This window comes from Eretmochelys imbricata, chromosome 5 (genome assembly GCF_965152235.1).
Source record: "Eretmochelys imbricata isolate rEreImb1 chromosome 5, rEreImb1.hap1, whole genome shotgun sequence".
In the NCBI taxonomy this organism is placed as follows: Eukaryota; Metazoa; Chordata; order Testudines; family Cheloniidae; genus Eretmochelys; species Eretmochelys imbricata.
The window spans coordinates 56,184,765-56,201,401 of NC_135576.1; positions in this window are offsets into that span (position 1 = coordinate 56,184,765).

Below are 16,637 nucleotides of genomic sequence, written 5' to 3' on the forward strand. Positions count from 1 at the left end.
CAAAGGCTATCTCAGATAAGGCAGCGAGGAAAAACGCACGTGCAATGAAACGTTCTCTGAGCTCATGCAGTCGTCCAGCACTGACAGAGCTCAGCAGAATGTGTGGAGGGACACAATAGCAGAGTACAGGAAAGTGGCTGATGAACATGAGGAGAGGTGTCGGCAGGAAGATCAGAGGATGCATGAGGCAACGCTGGGGCTACTGTGGGATCAAACGGACATGCTTCGGTGTCTGGTGGAGGTTCATGAACGGCAGCAGGATCACAGACTGCCGCTGCAGCCCCTGTTTAACTTTCCTCCCTCCTCCCCAAGTTCCATAAGCCCAAGAACACAGGTGTGGGGGGGGGGAGAGACTCCGGGCACCCAACCACTCCACCCTAATGGACAGCCCAAGCAACAGAAGGCTGTCATTCAACAAGTTTTAAAGTGGCCTTTTCCTTCCCTCCTTCCACACCCCACCCGGGCTACCTTGTGAGTTATCTCCCTATTTTTATAATCAATTAATAAAGAATACATGTTTTTTAAAAATAGTGACTTTATTTCCTTTGCAAGCAAGCTGTGATCGAAGGGGGAAGGGTGGGTGGCTTACAGGGAATTTAGAGTCAACCAAGGGTGCGGGTTTTCATCAAGGAGAAACAAACAGAAGTGTCGCATGGTACCCTGGCCAGTCATGAAACTGGTTTTCAAAGCTTCTCTGATGTGCAGTGCTTCCTGCTGTGCTCTTCTAACTGCCTTGGTATCTGGCTGCACATATTCAGCGGCCAGGCAATTTGCCTCAACCTCCCACCCCACCATAAACATCTCCCCCTTACTCTTACAGAGATTGTAGAGCACACAGCAAGCAGCAATAACAATGGGAATATTGATTTCCCTGAGGTCTGAGCAAGTCAGTAAACTGCGCCAATGACCCTTTAAATGTCCAAATGCACACTCTACCACCATTCTGCACTTGCTCAGCCTGTAGTTGAACAGCTCCTGACTACTGTCCAGGGTGCCTGTGTACAGCTTCATGAACCAGGGCATTAAGGGGTAGGCTGGGTCCCCAAGGCAAACTATAGGCATTTCAACATCCCCAACAGTTATTTTCTGGTCTGGGAAGTAAATCCCTTCCTGCAGCTGTTTAAACAGATCAGAGTTCCTGAAGACATGAGCGTCATGAACCTTTCCCAGCCATCCCACTTTGATGTTGGTGAAACGTTCCTTGTGATCCACCAGTGCTTGCAGCACCATTGAAAAGTATCCCTTGCAGTTTATGTACTGGCTGCCCTGGTGGTCCAGTCCCAAGATAGGGATATGCGTTCCGTCTATAGCCCCACCACAGTTGAGTAATCCCATTGCAGCAAAGCCATCTAGTATGACCTGCACATTTCCCAGAGTCACTACCTTTGATAGCAGCAGCTCAATGATTGCGTTGGCTACTTGCATCACAGCAACCCCCGCAGTAGATTTGCCCACTCCAAATTGATTACCGACTAACTGGTAACTGTCTGGTATTGCAAGCTTCCACAGGGCTATTGCCACTCGCTTGTGAACTGTGAGGGCTGCTCTCATCTTGGCATTCTTGTGCTTCAGGGCAGGGGAAAGCAAGTCACAAAGTTCCATGAAAGTGCCCTTACGCATGCGAAAGTTTCAGAGCCACTGGGAATCATCCCAAACCTGCAACACAATGCGGTCCCACCACTCTGTGCTTGTTTCCCGGGCCCAGAATCAGCGTTCCATGGCATGAACCTGCCCCAGTAACACCAGGATCTCCAAATTGCTGAGGACTGTTGGTTTTAGAGAAATCTGTGTTCATGTCCTCATCACCGTGCTGCCGTCACCTTCTCGCCTGGTTTTTCAGGTGCTGGTTCTGCATAAACTGCACGATAATGTGTGAGGTGTTTACAGCGGTCATAACTGCTGCAGTGAGCTGAACAGGCTATGGCGTGCTATGGCATCTGCTAGGCAATCCAGGGAAAAGGGCGCAAAATGATTGTCTGCTGTTGCTTTCAGGGAGGGAGGGTTGACTGATGACATTTACCCATAACCACCCCAACAAATTTTTGGTCCCATCAGGCATTGGGAGCTCAGCCCAGAATTCCAGTGGGCAGCGGGGACTGCAGGAACTGTGGCTTAGCTACCCACAGTGCACCGCTTGGAATGTCAACGCTTGCCGTGGTACTGTGGATGCGCAGCGCCGAATTAATGTGCTTCCTGTGGACACATGCACTCGACTTTACACAATCTGTTCCCAAAAATCGACTTCTGTAAAATCAGAGTACTCTCGTAGTGTAGACATGGCCTCAGAGCCCAGGCTCTAGCCCTAGTCTGAATGTCCACACTGAAATTTTCAGCCTCGCAGCCCAAGCCCCACAACGCCAAAGCAAATGACACAGGCTCTGAGACTCTGTGCCCCAGGTTTTTTATTGCAGTGTAGATGCACCCTTTGAGATAAAGGGGAGTAGAGAGGTGGGGCAATAGAGAGCAAAATAGGGATGAGAGAGGATTGACTTGGGAGAAGGGAAACATACTGCAGAGGAGAAGAAACCAAAAGGAAGAAAACGATTGATGCAAAGAGGAAGGGAAAGAATAAGGGAGTTCCTGTGGTGCAAGGCTTTGTGAATCCACCACATCTTGACAATGCTGGCTTCACAGAGGATTGATGCTCACAGGCGACATAAATGGTGAGATTTGGTTTTTGGTCATATACAAGTTAAAATAATTACTTCATAGATATAGTAATAATATTTAAGAGGATTAGTAGTAAAATTTGCCCACAGCCAATGCTCCTTTGTATCACATGGACTTAGGCCTGGTCCACATGCAGTTTTTGTACCTGACTTAACTATTTCAGTTTAGTATGTGATTTTTCATCAAAATAGTTAAATAGGTACAACCCCTAGTGTGGATGCAGTTATATCAGTATAAAGATGACTAGTGCTTATTCCTGTAAATGTATGGGAATAAGCTCTACTTGCATAAGCATCTTTCAACTTGATATAGTTAAAGCCGTACAAAACTGTGTTTAGACAAGACCTTGCATTCAGATACATCGTGCAACTTACTATACTTGACAAATCCACATCAGTGGGTAGCCTTGCATTTCAGAACAGGGGACCTTAGCTGCCACAGTCTCACACACATTCTGCACAGTGGGGCCACTCAGATTTAAGACTTGCACCCTGTATATGAGCAATATGTACTTTACGCATACTGTAGTCAGAAATATTCCATCATAACTCTGAAAAGATCAGAATGGGGCTCTTAAAATATGGCTTTTTCAATTCTGTGACAAAGACAAAAGAGCTTTTTATGTACTTTGGAGGCTCGTTAGTCTATGAAAAGGGGAGACTGATGTTGGCGGTGAATCAGAGACAGCCTCTGGAATATGGGCTTATCTCTAATATACATGATGTCGCATCACGTTCAGCCTAGTCAAGCTCAGGCTTGTATTAGAGTGAATGGAGTGCATGGGTTGTGGACTACTGGGATATTACATTTAGTAGCATCGATTTTAGAGCTGCATTTCAAGTTTATTTACAGAGCAAACACATTCCTTAAATAGCACACATTCTTTTTCCAAAATTATATGCAGAAATTGTAACTGATGTATTTCTACCGTAAAATTACCCTCATGTATGCCTAACTGTGTTACTGTAGAGAGTATTAACTAGAGTCCTTCGATATGGAAGCATTTTTAAATATTGTAAATATATATTCTAACCAATCCAAATATATACTTTAAAGAGACCACTTTAAGCACCTTCTCCTAGTTCTTCTTGGTGTCTGCTACTCTGGAATGATTATTTATTTGTATTATGGTAACCCTTGTTACCCCAGGACTCCATTGTTCCAGGTAGCTTACTAAAAACGTGCCCAGAGATCTTACAATATAGGTTGTAAATAAACCTAGGTGGAATAATAAATCAGTAGATACTAAATAAATTGTTATTTATAATAGGTCCAATCTTCTATTCCTTATTCAGTTTTCACTCAAACTTCTGTTGACATCAACAGGAAATGGACAAGTAAAAATCAGTATTCATGAATTTTCAGTTTTATGGCGCTCATCATTGTAGTATCTGAGTACCTCATCAACATTAATGAATTTAGTTTCACATCACCCCTGTGAAGTAGGGAAGTATCATTATCCCATGTAACAGATGATTCAATGGTTTCTCCATGTTTGCACAGTAAACCTGTGCAGAGCTGCAAAAAAAAACTCGATTAGTTGACTCCCACTCTTGTACCTCAACCACACTCTGCCTTCTTCCTTTGTTTAAGTAAGGATCTGAGGATTTGGATCATTATATACACACACACACACACACACTCACGTATTATCCCTTTTCCACCTCACCTGTGGATATCTACTTGTTCGCCTTAAAAACCTACATAAGGTACCTGATGATGTCAGCAAAGTATAGCTCTTTTACAGTACTCTGTGCACTTCTTATGTTTAATTTTAAAAGAGACAATACAAAATGGGCTGACTCTGAGAATAAAAATTTGTGCCTGTGGATTTTAATTGGCTGTCTCCATTAGGAAAGAATTGTACATGTGGTAATAAATGCCAGATAGTGAGAAGTACAAAATCTCAAGGTTTGTGATTTACATCCGAAAGCAACAAAGCTACAGCACTGCAGTGCAGATAAACCCCAGACCCAAACACATCTCTATTGTATGTACTATACTGTGTACACATCACATTTGTATATTGTGCCCATTGAAATATATTTGACTTAGGGATTTGGAAAATTCCAGCAAAATGGACAAATATTTGGAGAGGTCTAAGAACAACAATAATTTTGTTCAGTGATTTTGCTCTTTTCTCAGTTTTTTTGGATTTCATTGTAATCATGTATATATTATGCTGATAATGACAGCACATGTCCTATGGCTGGAAGATACAACAGCCAAGTTCTGAGAGGGGTGGGTCAGAAATGACAGGTGACACATTTCAGCAGTCTGATTGGGCTACAGTTACAGAGTATTGCTTTTCTTTGGTGAGAGGAATAAATTCAGATTTATAGGTAGCAATGAAAGGATGGCCATCATACTACATACTTGATAGTCAGGAATGTTCATATAATCCTTTCATAAAAGGGGGTGGGAGGGCTGATTTTACTCAGTTGAAACTGTCTGTCTTTTTTGGCCCTTCTGGGAACATATTTTCTAGCAAGCAATTACAACATAAATGCACCATTATCACAGAATTGGATAAATGAATGAATAAATAGCATAGTTTAAGTAAGGAAATGTACAGAAGAAGATGCTACTGTTTAAAAAAACAACTCAGGTAATGTAGTGTAAAAAAAGAGGAGCTAATAACATGGAGAAATAATTGTCAGATAGCAGAGAAAGAAGAGAATCACAAGCTCGTATACAGTGCCTCTCTGAATCTGCTGAGAAGAGACTGACCGATGGAAACTAACTAGCATACACTCATCATATTCTCCTGAGGGAGTCTCCCAAATGCAATGGAGGCATCTTGCTGATAGTTTTGTGATAAATTGTCTGGAAAAGGGAGATAATTTAGATCTTCCAATCCACAATGAAACAGTGATAAACTAAGGCATAAGACATATTTAAAAATACTAATAAAGCATTTAATGGATACTCTATTTTTCTCTGTGGTTGCAGAACTGAATTATTCAGTATCAATTACAAACCAAATATTAATGCACAGTGAATAATTCACAACGAATATTGTATTCAATTAATGTAACTTGTCCTGCTGCTTCAAGAATACCCTCAAATTTAATTTTCCTTCAAATTTGATATAGTTTTATTTCCTCAGATATATTTGTTATTTAAAAGTATTTTGCAAAAAAAATTGCAGGGCTTTTAACCATTTTTGAGCAAGCCATTTTTAAAAAAATCTGTGTGCATTCAAGATTTGTTGTTCAGATTGTGTAGGTTAGTGGTGATAGGTCCTAGAAGCTAAAGACAAAAAGATGCACATTGTAATTTTTATATCTATCTATATTTTTACTTTCCTTCTTTCACGAAGTCATTGATATAATTTAAGGTCCTGTTCCTGCAAGTTACTTAATTTCTAACAGAAGCAGGATCATAGCTTCAGTTTTCTGGCAGATGACTCCCAAAATTCTGTTTCTGTAAGTACATTGAGTAGTCAGTTATACTTTGACTGGTTTTTCCCTTTCAAAAGTAAAACAACACAACATGAGTCCATTCTGACCCATCTCAGATGTTCTTCTACTAATTGGGATGCAGTGTGGCTGTCATAAATATAAAGGGAAGGGTAAACACCTTTAAAATCCCTCCTGGCCAGAGGAAAAACCCTTTCACCTGTAAAGGGTTAAGAAGCTAGGATAACCTCGCTGGCACCTGACCAAAATGACCAATGAGGAGACAAGATATTTTCAAAGCGGGAGGCGGGGAAGAAACAAAGGTTATCTCTGTCTGTGTGTTGTTTTTTGCCAGGAACAGAAAAGGAATGGAGTCTTAGAACTTAGTAAGTAATCTAGCTAGATATGCGTTAGAGTCTGTTTTGTTTAAATGGCTGATAAAATAAGCTGTGCTGAATGGAATGTATATTTCTGTTTTTGTGTCTTTTTGTAACTTAAGGTTTTGCCTAGAGGGATTCTCTGTGTTTTGAATCTGATTACCCTGTAAGGTATTTACCATCCTGATTTTACAGAGGTGATTCTTTTACTTTTTCTTCAATTAAAATTCTTCTTTTAAGAACCTAATTGCTTTTTCATTGTTCTTAAGATCCAAGGGTTTGGGTCTGTGTTCACCTATGCAAATTGGTGAGGATTTTTATCAAGCCTTCCCCAGGAAAGGGGGTGTAGGGTTTGGGGAGGATTTTGGGGGGAAAGACGTTTCCAAGCGGGCTCTTTCCCTGTTATATATTTGTTAGACGCTTGGTGGTGGCAGCAATAAAGTCCAAGGGCAAAAGGTAAAATAGTTTGTACCTTGGGGAAGTTTAACCTAAGCTGGTAAAAATAAGCTTAGGGGGTTTTCATGCAGGTCCCCTCATCTGTACCCTAGAGTTCAGAGTGCGGAAGGAACCTTGACAGTGGCCAAGTGGACAGAGCACTGGACTGGGACTCAGGATAGCTGAGTTCTATTTCTGACTTGGCTGCTGGGTGACCTTGGGCCAGTCATTTTTCACCATTCTATGCCTCAGTTTCACCATTTGTAAAAGGGGAATAATGATAGTGCTCTCCCATTGTCAGATCTACCAATGAAAACCCTTCTGCTACATATTATTATTATTATTATTTATTATTTTAGTGGTAGTAGTAGTACACAAGGGAGAGAGTATTTAAGTGTGAACCAAATAGAAATCAGTTTGCCTCAAACTAACTTCCTCTTCTTTAGTGTGCATACCTCAGTGCAGGGAAGATTGGCAACCAGAGCTGGGAGATACAGTCTGAAAAAAGGGAAAAATTATTTGAATTCAAGGATTGCCCCAGGGTCCCTTTCTATTTTCAAAATTGAAAATGGGCCCATTGTGGTAGAAAAATCAGTGATATATTTTTTAAAAATTAAGGGAAATTGCCCCTCTTTTCCAGCAAAAAGATGCCAGATGTTGAACAGTGCTTACTTTGACATTAAAAATATGCAAGAATGTGCAGTTTTCAGTTTTTCAATGCAAAAATAGCCAATTTTTTTTTACAAAAGCAAAAATCTGGGATGCAGTAGTAGTGTGCAAAATTGCACAAAACTGAGATTACTCATACTGAATTTGCCAAAATAAAAATGATGAGTTTGGCATTGCTCTTAAAAGCCACCTAGCGGCCTGGAGTAACCCATAGTCCTAAACTGGAACCTTCTTCCTTCCCTAAGTGTCTATTTTCTGCCACAGATGCTTCTGGTGATGGAAAGACTCTTACTACATATGCTAGGTATCATTACAATAAGGTTTTTAGTCTGTTTAGCTTTGAACTGGAAACAGCACCTTTCACTCCTTTTTTTAAAAAAAATACCCTGTTGACCTAACATATTTTGGACTGAGTAGGGCCCCCATGCTGTATGTGGATCCACACAGCTAATTGCTTCAGTCTAGCAACAGAAGAACAACAGTCTGTAGACGTTTTATGATCCATTTCCCATCCAAACATATGGGGTAGCTGGCTCTGTCCAAAACACACTGATTGCGCCATACCCTCAGTAGCACACATGCAGCCCCACAAAAGATGATAGGGTTACACTGGTGTAACTAAAGGCAGAATATGGCTCCACGGATAATTTAAAAATACTGCTGTAGCTTCAGTAATTCCCCCGTTTACTGCGGCCCTATTCCTAATGCCTGATTCTTTTACCACTTACCCTGGTTTTACACCAACATAATTCTACTGACTACAGTGGAGTTACTAGCAAGACCAGAATCAGGATTTATGATACTGTGACAAATGTTAATGGGGCAAATAATCCTCATTTACATACCAGCTTCCAAGTGAAGCTAGTGGTGTAAATGAGAGGAGAATTTGGCCCCATTGGAGTCAGTGCGGCTCTGGCCAAACATGGATCCACTCACACAGACTCAGCTGCAGGATCACTGTCTCATCAGGTAGCTCTAGCTCTTATCACACACACAATAACTTTAAGCACATGATTGCAGCAGCCATGCTTGCAAGGAAACGTGGGGGGAGGGATTTGGTTTAAATTACTTTAAATTGAAAAAGAAAAATGCAAGGAGCAAGAACCAACCATTGCTACTGTTGTTAAGGTGTACACAGTAAACTTAAGGAGGTGAGGAGAGGAAGCATAACGAGTTGATACGTGCTAGAATGCAAGCTTTTCTCTGGAAAGGGGCTGTACAAATTACTTTGAAAAGAAACCTGTTTATTGTGTTTCATTAACTCCATATTAATTTTGTTCGCCAGCGAAGTAAAATAATAGTTTTCTAACTACTAGAACCCAACTGGGGATCTGAAAGTCACAAGGGGTTCTCTCCATCTCATGTCTCATAGAAAAGATGCTGCAGACAAAATTTATACCCTTGGTTACATCCATTGGTGATGTTGCATGGGCCATAATTTGGCCTGAAGCAACTTACTGCATGGGAAGACAGAAACCAGTTCTTAGCTTCTCACATTTCCTTTGCAAGGTTGGCAGTTAGAAAAATTGCTTTTTAACTTGGAAACACAGCACATTACATGGTCATCGATAACTGGGGGTTTGGAGGGCTTTAGCCCTTCCGAAAAATTTAGATTGCTTTAATATATAAAGGAAACACTGAGTTTGGAACAGAAGCTCATTTATCTCACTTTATTAAAAGTGCATAAATTTAGTTATGATACAAAACTACTCATTAAAAGTGAAATTCAGCATCTATTATTATTTTTAACTCCAGCCTCTCCAAATAAAAAAAGCTGTCTATGCCCCTGCAGTGGCAATTTCCATAGTGAAGGATGAGCACAGCTAAACATCAGAGTACATCAAAGCTATACAGCAGAGTAACACTATAGAAGTACACCTATTAATAAAGGAGGTGGAATGGGAGAATAATGACGGATTCCAAAGTGACTGAGTAGATGAACTGCTTATATAAAAATGTCTAACCTAGAAAAATACAAAAAAGAGTTATAGATAACTAAAAAGTAGTGAAGAACAAGAAAACTTAACTTAACAAAAAGCAAGTAGAAGAAGACCTAGAAAATTTATCAACAAATCTGCATATTTTACCCAATAAATCATCAAGTGTTTAATTGTCTGTACTCTGGCTGGAAAACTAAGATTGCAGAAGTTAGAAAAGAAACAGAAGAATATGCTTGATGAGTACTCTGAGTAAACTAAATTTACCATTCAGCAAGCATAAAGAAAAGAGGAAATAGAGGTATGATTTGTGAACATGTTCAATACTACATGTTAGTATCAAGTATAACACTGACAGACCCTGGTCATCGGAGGGCACAATTGAACATGGGATCTCCTGGAGCTTGGTGTATGAGCCTCTACTGCAGGTGCAAAAAGCCACATGGCCCTTAGCTAAGGCTGTAGCAGACTCATTAATCTCTAAGTGGTCTCAGTGCCACTAGAGGGGACAGAGCACCACACCAGGAGTGTGTGGATTACACAAAAACTGAGAATATTTAGGATGTAGAGCCCAAAGTAAAATAAGTTATTGGTTACACACTTCTGACAGATTACAGTCATAATGAAAAAGGCTCTTTTGTAATCATGAGAGAGAAAACTGATGACCCTAAGTCATTAAGAACTACTCTCAAATGTGTGTTTGATTTGTATAAATACCAAATGGGACACTGAAGAATTATTTTTGTCCGTGTCGTAGTTCCAGGGATTTTGTGTCTATAGTTGCAGTTCCTGGCGTAACAGCAGTTCTAGTGTGCAATAAATTGATGAATATTATGAGCAGCTGTGAGCCTGAACTAATATAGTTAGCCAAGATTATGACAATGCTGAAAGATGAAGATGATGCATTTGTTGATGTACAAGCTAGACTGGAATGAATTTGCTCTGCGTATAACTAAAGGCACTTGGACTGAGTACAGTTGGTTGGAAAACATGTTCTGTGAAACTTTTGCAAAAAAAAAAGTATTTGTCATCTTTCATCAAAATTCATTCACAATAATTTTCAGCCAGTTCTAGTACTAAGGACTTTATGATTGGGTTTTTGATTCAGTACTTGCTCAGAAATAGTGATAGTAAGAAAGTTAGGGGAGAGGGTTGAATTTTGAGAGCATTTACATTAGTTTAAAAATGTCGATTTCCTTGCTATTCAGTCTTCCTAAGAGCAGGAATATCATTATTCACACAAAAGACAAATTAATTTGAAAGGTTTGAATGACACAAGATAGAGCTGCTAATGACAGAGTCTAACTTCAATTAAGCAAACAATAAAAGCCATTAATAACAACTCAAAATATCACTGGTGATTGGAACTCACTTGCCAAATTGAATGGATTTGTGGTGTGCCATAGACTGAGTTTATTTTGTGTTTGTTTACATATTACTCATGCTATCTTGTTGTCTGTTAATTTGGTATCCACAATTCTTTAGCTTCCTAATCCAGATTTGATTGCTGAACTTCATACCATATATCAATACCAAGAGAACAAATATTGACAATGCACACTTACAATATATCCAATGACTACTGAGATCAAGTCTCAACAGTAGCCATAGGAATTGCTTTGCATGTTAATAAACTTCTGCAGCCATGAAGAAGATGAGTGGTATCATCTAGAATTGATGACAATATAACTGTGCTACATGTAAAAAGGAACTTTTTGTGGTTATAGACTAACATAGCTGCTACTCTGAAACCTATTATTAAGAACAGGCAGTGATCCACAGTGGGACAAAAAGTGATTGAAATCTTCGACGCTGATCATGATGATGATGATAGTGGAGCATCACATTGCTACAGGTTTGGATAATAATGCACGCATAGGTTCATTGAAAACCAGAACTCTGGACTAAGTGATATCTTAATTTATAAAGGCTATAACTCTAGAGCACTGATTGATACTTATATAAATATCACCATTTTCACCTTCTTTTCACCATCCATCTTAAGGAAATTACATGTCCTTAAAAATATATAATTATTCATCGAACTTAATTTGAAGGAAAATATATTACCAATATGCTACATGCTATTATAAAACATAGACTCACCCTAATTTAGAGAAAGCTGTTGGCTTACATTGTGTTTAGCTGCATGCCAAAGAGAAGCTGTAGGTGGAACTTTTCTGTCCTGATTTTGGCTCTAAATAAAACTTGGAGAGGCCACTCCATGTGTAGGCAGGGTACAAGTGTTAGAGGATGTGGACTTCACCTTAATGAACACACGTTCCCATTCCAGGCAATGACAAATATTCCTCTCCCCATGCAGAATTCATGCTCCTAACAAGGATAATTTGAGTGGTGTTATTGTTGGTCAGAAAATGGACTGTATATCAGCACCACTTTTGTAGCATATATGTGATCCTCTGTTGCGGGTATTTATGCAGTGAGGAAAAATTTGGTCCATAACATTTTCTTTTTGTACTTATAGTCCAGGTTTTATAGTGCCTGCTCACACAAAACCACCTCATGCTTTTTACTTTGTTTGAGCAGATCCACCTTAAAGGGAATAATATAGTACTGAGTCTACCCTCACACAGGTTTTACACCAGTGTAACATAATTGATTTCCATTAAATTATTCTCCATTTAAACTGGTGTCAGTTATATCAAAAACAGGGTCATTATTCCCAGCTGTTATCATTAGAGTTGGTGAATTGTTTTTTAGTCCAAAAATGTCTATTTGTCAAAACAAACTGTTCAGGGGAAAGGGTCAGTTTTAACCAATTTTTTGACTTAAAAATTATGTTGAAAAAATGAAATAATTGAAAAGTCATGTTTAGACATTTTTCAGTTAAAATTTTCATTTTCCTGATTCTAAGTGACTACTTTTTGTTTCAAAATGTAATTACAGTAAAAAATTTAAAAATTAAACATTGTCAAAATCAAATAGAAACATTTAGAAATGATCAGAACAAAGCATTTTGGTTGACCCAAACAGACATTTATTTATTTATTTATTTTGGTTTCTTGTTTCATGACATTTTTCAAGATTTTCATGTTTTGTCCTGATTCAGAACAGAAATTTTTTTCGAATTCTCAAATAGTTTCACAGGATGGAAAAACTGTTCCCCACTCCATTTTAGTTATCATTTCTCAGAATTACACTCTCTACATTTTTCTGCATGCACAATAATAGATATAAATATATTGGGTAGCTGATGTAGCGGGGTGGTCACCCCGCTCCAGCCCTGAAGGAGTTAAAACAGCCCTGGGAGAGAAAGGGGTCAAAAGCAGCCCTGGAGAGGGCTGTGGCTGAGAAAGGCTAGGCTGATTGGAGAAGCAGCCACAGCTGGGGCCACGCCCCAATCAGGCCACAGTTGGCCCTATAAGAGGGCTGAGGGCCAGGAGCTGGAAGAATCTCACTCTAGCCCTGGAGTGGGAAGGGCTAGCTGTTGGGGAGCAAGGTACCTGAGGTAGAGCAGTGCTGGGGAAGTGCAGAGGGTTAGCTCAGTGGTTTGAGCATTGGCCTGCTAAACCCAGGGTTGTGAGCTCAATCCTTGAGGGGGCTATTGAGAGATCTGGGGCAAAAATTGGGGATTGGCCCTGCTTTGAGCAAGGGGGTTGGACTAGGTGACCTCCTGTGGTCCCTTCCAACCCTGATATTTTATGATTGGGTAGCTGGTGGAGCCCATTGCTATAATAAAGGGCTTCAGTAATGGGTTAGAAGAAAGGGTGACAAAGCAGCAATAGGGTGGAGATCTCTCAGGAAGCAATGACACTCTGCCTATAGGGAAGGTTGTGGAACATGCTCTGAAATGTGGTAGGAGATTATCCAGATCCACTCATAGTTTCCATCCTCTTGGCTGAGGATAGGGACCCACGTTCTTTTGAGGATCAGGCAATACGGCTCTCATTTCTGATCTCTGGCCTGGCATTTTCCCCAATGTCATCACAGACAGAATGTGGGTCCTCAGGTCCCTTTTGCCAGCAGCAGGGACTAGAGACTGCAGAAGGAAGCTGGCAGCTCAAGTTGAGCCCTCCATTCCCCCTCTAAGTTTCAGTGGGGGGGAAATTCATAATTGTTCATTCATGGAAAGGTCTTTGGTGACCTATCCTAGCCTCTTCTGGACTCACAAACAAATGTTGATTTCCCCCCCCCCCATCATAACAATTAATTCTATTCTTATGTAGCTACACATTTGTGAAGTGGTACATTATCCTTCCTTAGTTAATGAATGGCAAGATGGTACCAGAGGGGAGAAAATAGCTATTTACAGGGATATTTGCATTTTACTTTGTGGTCACACATTTCTTGAAGCCCTTTTGTTTTCTGTGACTTAATTGGAACGGTTTGAAAAGACAAACCCCCTATTGGGGTACATTGTTTGCTTTCTGTATGTGCATTTGGTGAACCCCTTACCTTGAGTGAATGAATTTTGTGAAAGAAGTCACTTTTTCCTTTTTGGCTAGCCAGCTGCTTCTTCTTTGGGCTTCCTCTTTCTTGTGAGTTGGATTGGAAAACCTCCTTCTAATATGGTAGCACTTCCCTGTTATATACAGGAACAACCAGGAACCATTTAGTATTCACTCTGATGGGGTGGGTCATTTTTTAACAGCAGGAACGAACTGTAGCAGAGATAACAATTTCCTGCAATGCCTTTGGGAGATATTGCTGTATTAAGTTTATGTATCAGTGTGGATCAGGGATTGTATATAATTCCGTGGTGGGTGGGACCATAGCTTCAACAGCAGTGGTGGGCAACCTGCGGTCTACAGGCCGCACATGACCTGTCAGGGTAATCTGCTGGTGGGCCGCAAGACAGTTTGTTTACATTGACCTTCCACAGGCACGGCTGCTTGCACCTCCCAGTGGCCTCAGTTCTCTGTTCCCAGCCAATGGGAGCTGCGGGAAGCAGCAGCCGGCTTATTATCATGATATGATGCAATATTGATGCTGTTTTTTTAAGGAAGCTAGGCTTGATGGGATAGCTGATTTAAATATAATGCCTGTTCTTGCAGAACACGTATTTGTAGGTAAGAGTTGTAGATGTAGAGCTACCTCTTCACAGATGGTAATCTTAGAATGGAAACACTAATGACGGATGGAATTACTTTATGTTGCATGCTCACTGTTGGATGCATTTGTTTGCTTGTTTGTTTGTCTCGTCTCAAGAATGAAATTGTTGATTTTTGCTAATTGTAGCGCTGAGTCACCTATTTGTTTTATGCAGCCGCTTCACCCTGCTCACAACCCACAGTTTATTACAAAGTCGTAGGCTACCGATTATTTTTGCAAACCAGACATAAATACCACCAAAATGTGGGTGGACCAAAAAAAGCTTTTTGTTATTAGTGCAATGTCTTTTGTATATGAGTTTTTCTATTTTACAAAATAACACTGACAAGGTTCTGAGCTCCAGTTCCTCTTTTTCATCTAAAAATAACATTTCTCTTCTGTAAAATGATGCACTGTAGTTTCCTGTGACAGAAACTGAACATCTCCTGTGTTGCACATCAAGGAATCATGTGCTGCATAGCCCCATAAGGTGGATCAACAATGGGGCTTGGAGAGCATGAGTCTCCTGCTGGATCCCTGTTGTAACCCTTTTATCGTTTGTATATCCAGCCACTCCACTCCCAGAGCTTACTTTCTCGAGGGGGAGAGGATGGAGAAGTAATTTTGAGTGAGGATTTGATCCTGAATTAATTAAAATGTAGTGCATGGGCCTAGAATGTTTGATTTTTTTTTATCTAAGTAGGAAACATTTAGAATCCCTAGAATTCTAGATCCCCATGCAAAAAACTGATGCGTAAATTTGTCATTCAGATTTGATGAAGGATGTTTTCTCTTCACTAACTAAAAAGCACAGATCCAAATACTAGCTTTTCAATATCAAAAATTAGTAGGCTCTAGAGCGCCAATTAAACATTATCTTGTTAATGTCCTCCTTTTATTGTACGATATAACCCTCACAAGCTAAGTAGATGGTGTTATCAGGCTAATTTTGGGACCACTATCATTATAATGTAGTTTTTTCAATGACGTGGTAGACCAGGTGGCAAGACAGCATGGCTTTGCATTGCCAAGGTGCAAAACAAATTCAATGTTCAATCAACCTGAGAGAAAAAGGACAATTCTCATTTGCATAAACATGTAGCCACGGAAACTAGATGCACAGAGGTATGAGGAAAAGAGCTCTATTTTACATGATGTGCATAGAATATTTGACAGTTTAGATTGGAGGCGTCATTGATGTGGGTAGGAATGGTGCAGTTGGTTGCCATGGATATGATTTTCCATACTGGCAGTGCAAAGATTGGCAGGGATGGATGCTGGAGAAAAAAAAAAAAAGACACACAAAAACGCCCAAACCACTGCAACACTCTGGCAGCCTCATTCTTTTCTTTTGTTGAAAAGCTACGCATCTTTTCTGTGCTAATGACAGCTCATCTAGCATGCAGTGTAATGTAGAAACATTGATATTTCTATAACAAATCATTTATGTACAACATATATTTATACTCTGTGCACACACATATATAAAATATATATTTATACATTTATTTTACATAGTGATATAGATGGATATAAAGGAATAGATATATAATATGTAAATATATGTATATATTCCAGATTATTTTCTCTGATCTAACATATAATCTAAAAAAAAAAACCCCTCAAAACCCAGCATATGTATACATCCACACATGCATGCACATGCTAATTTTAACTGGTAAGAAAAGTATAAGACGGTATGAATCTGAATCAACAGAATTAGCAAGCAACAAAGAAAAACAAAGAGGAATGGCTTGTATGGAGGGTGTATAGTTCAGAAACTGGTCACTAGTTCACAAACTAACTGGTCAGAATGCTGTTCACCAATATAAAAATGTGTTTTTATGATTTTACAGCTTTTAATATACGGTTTGAACATGCCAGGTGCTGAGCACTCTGGATCTGATTTAGCAAAACATTTAAGCATGTGTTTAACTTTAAGCATGTGAATAGTCCCATTAAAGTCATAGGACTATTCACAGGTTTAAAGTTAAGTGCTTTGCTGAATGGCCACCAAACTGCTAAGCAACTGGCAGAATCCAGGCCATATTTCCTTATACATTACCTTACTAGAAATCAAAAATAGACTATTTTTA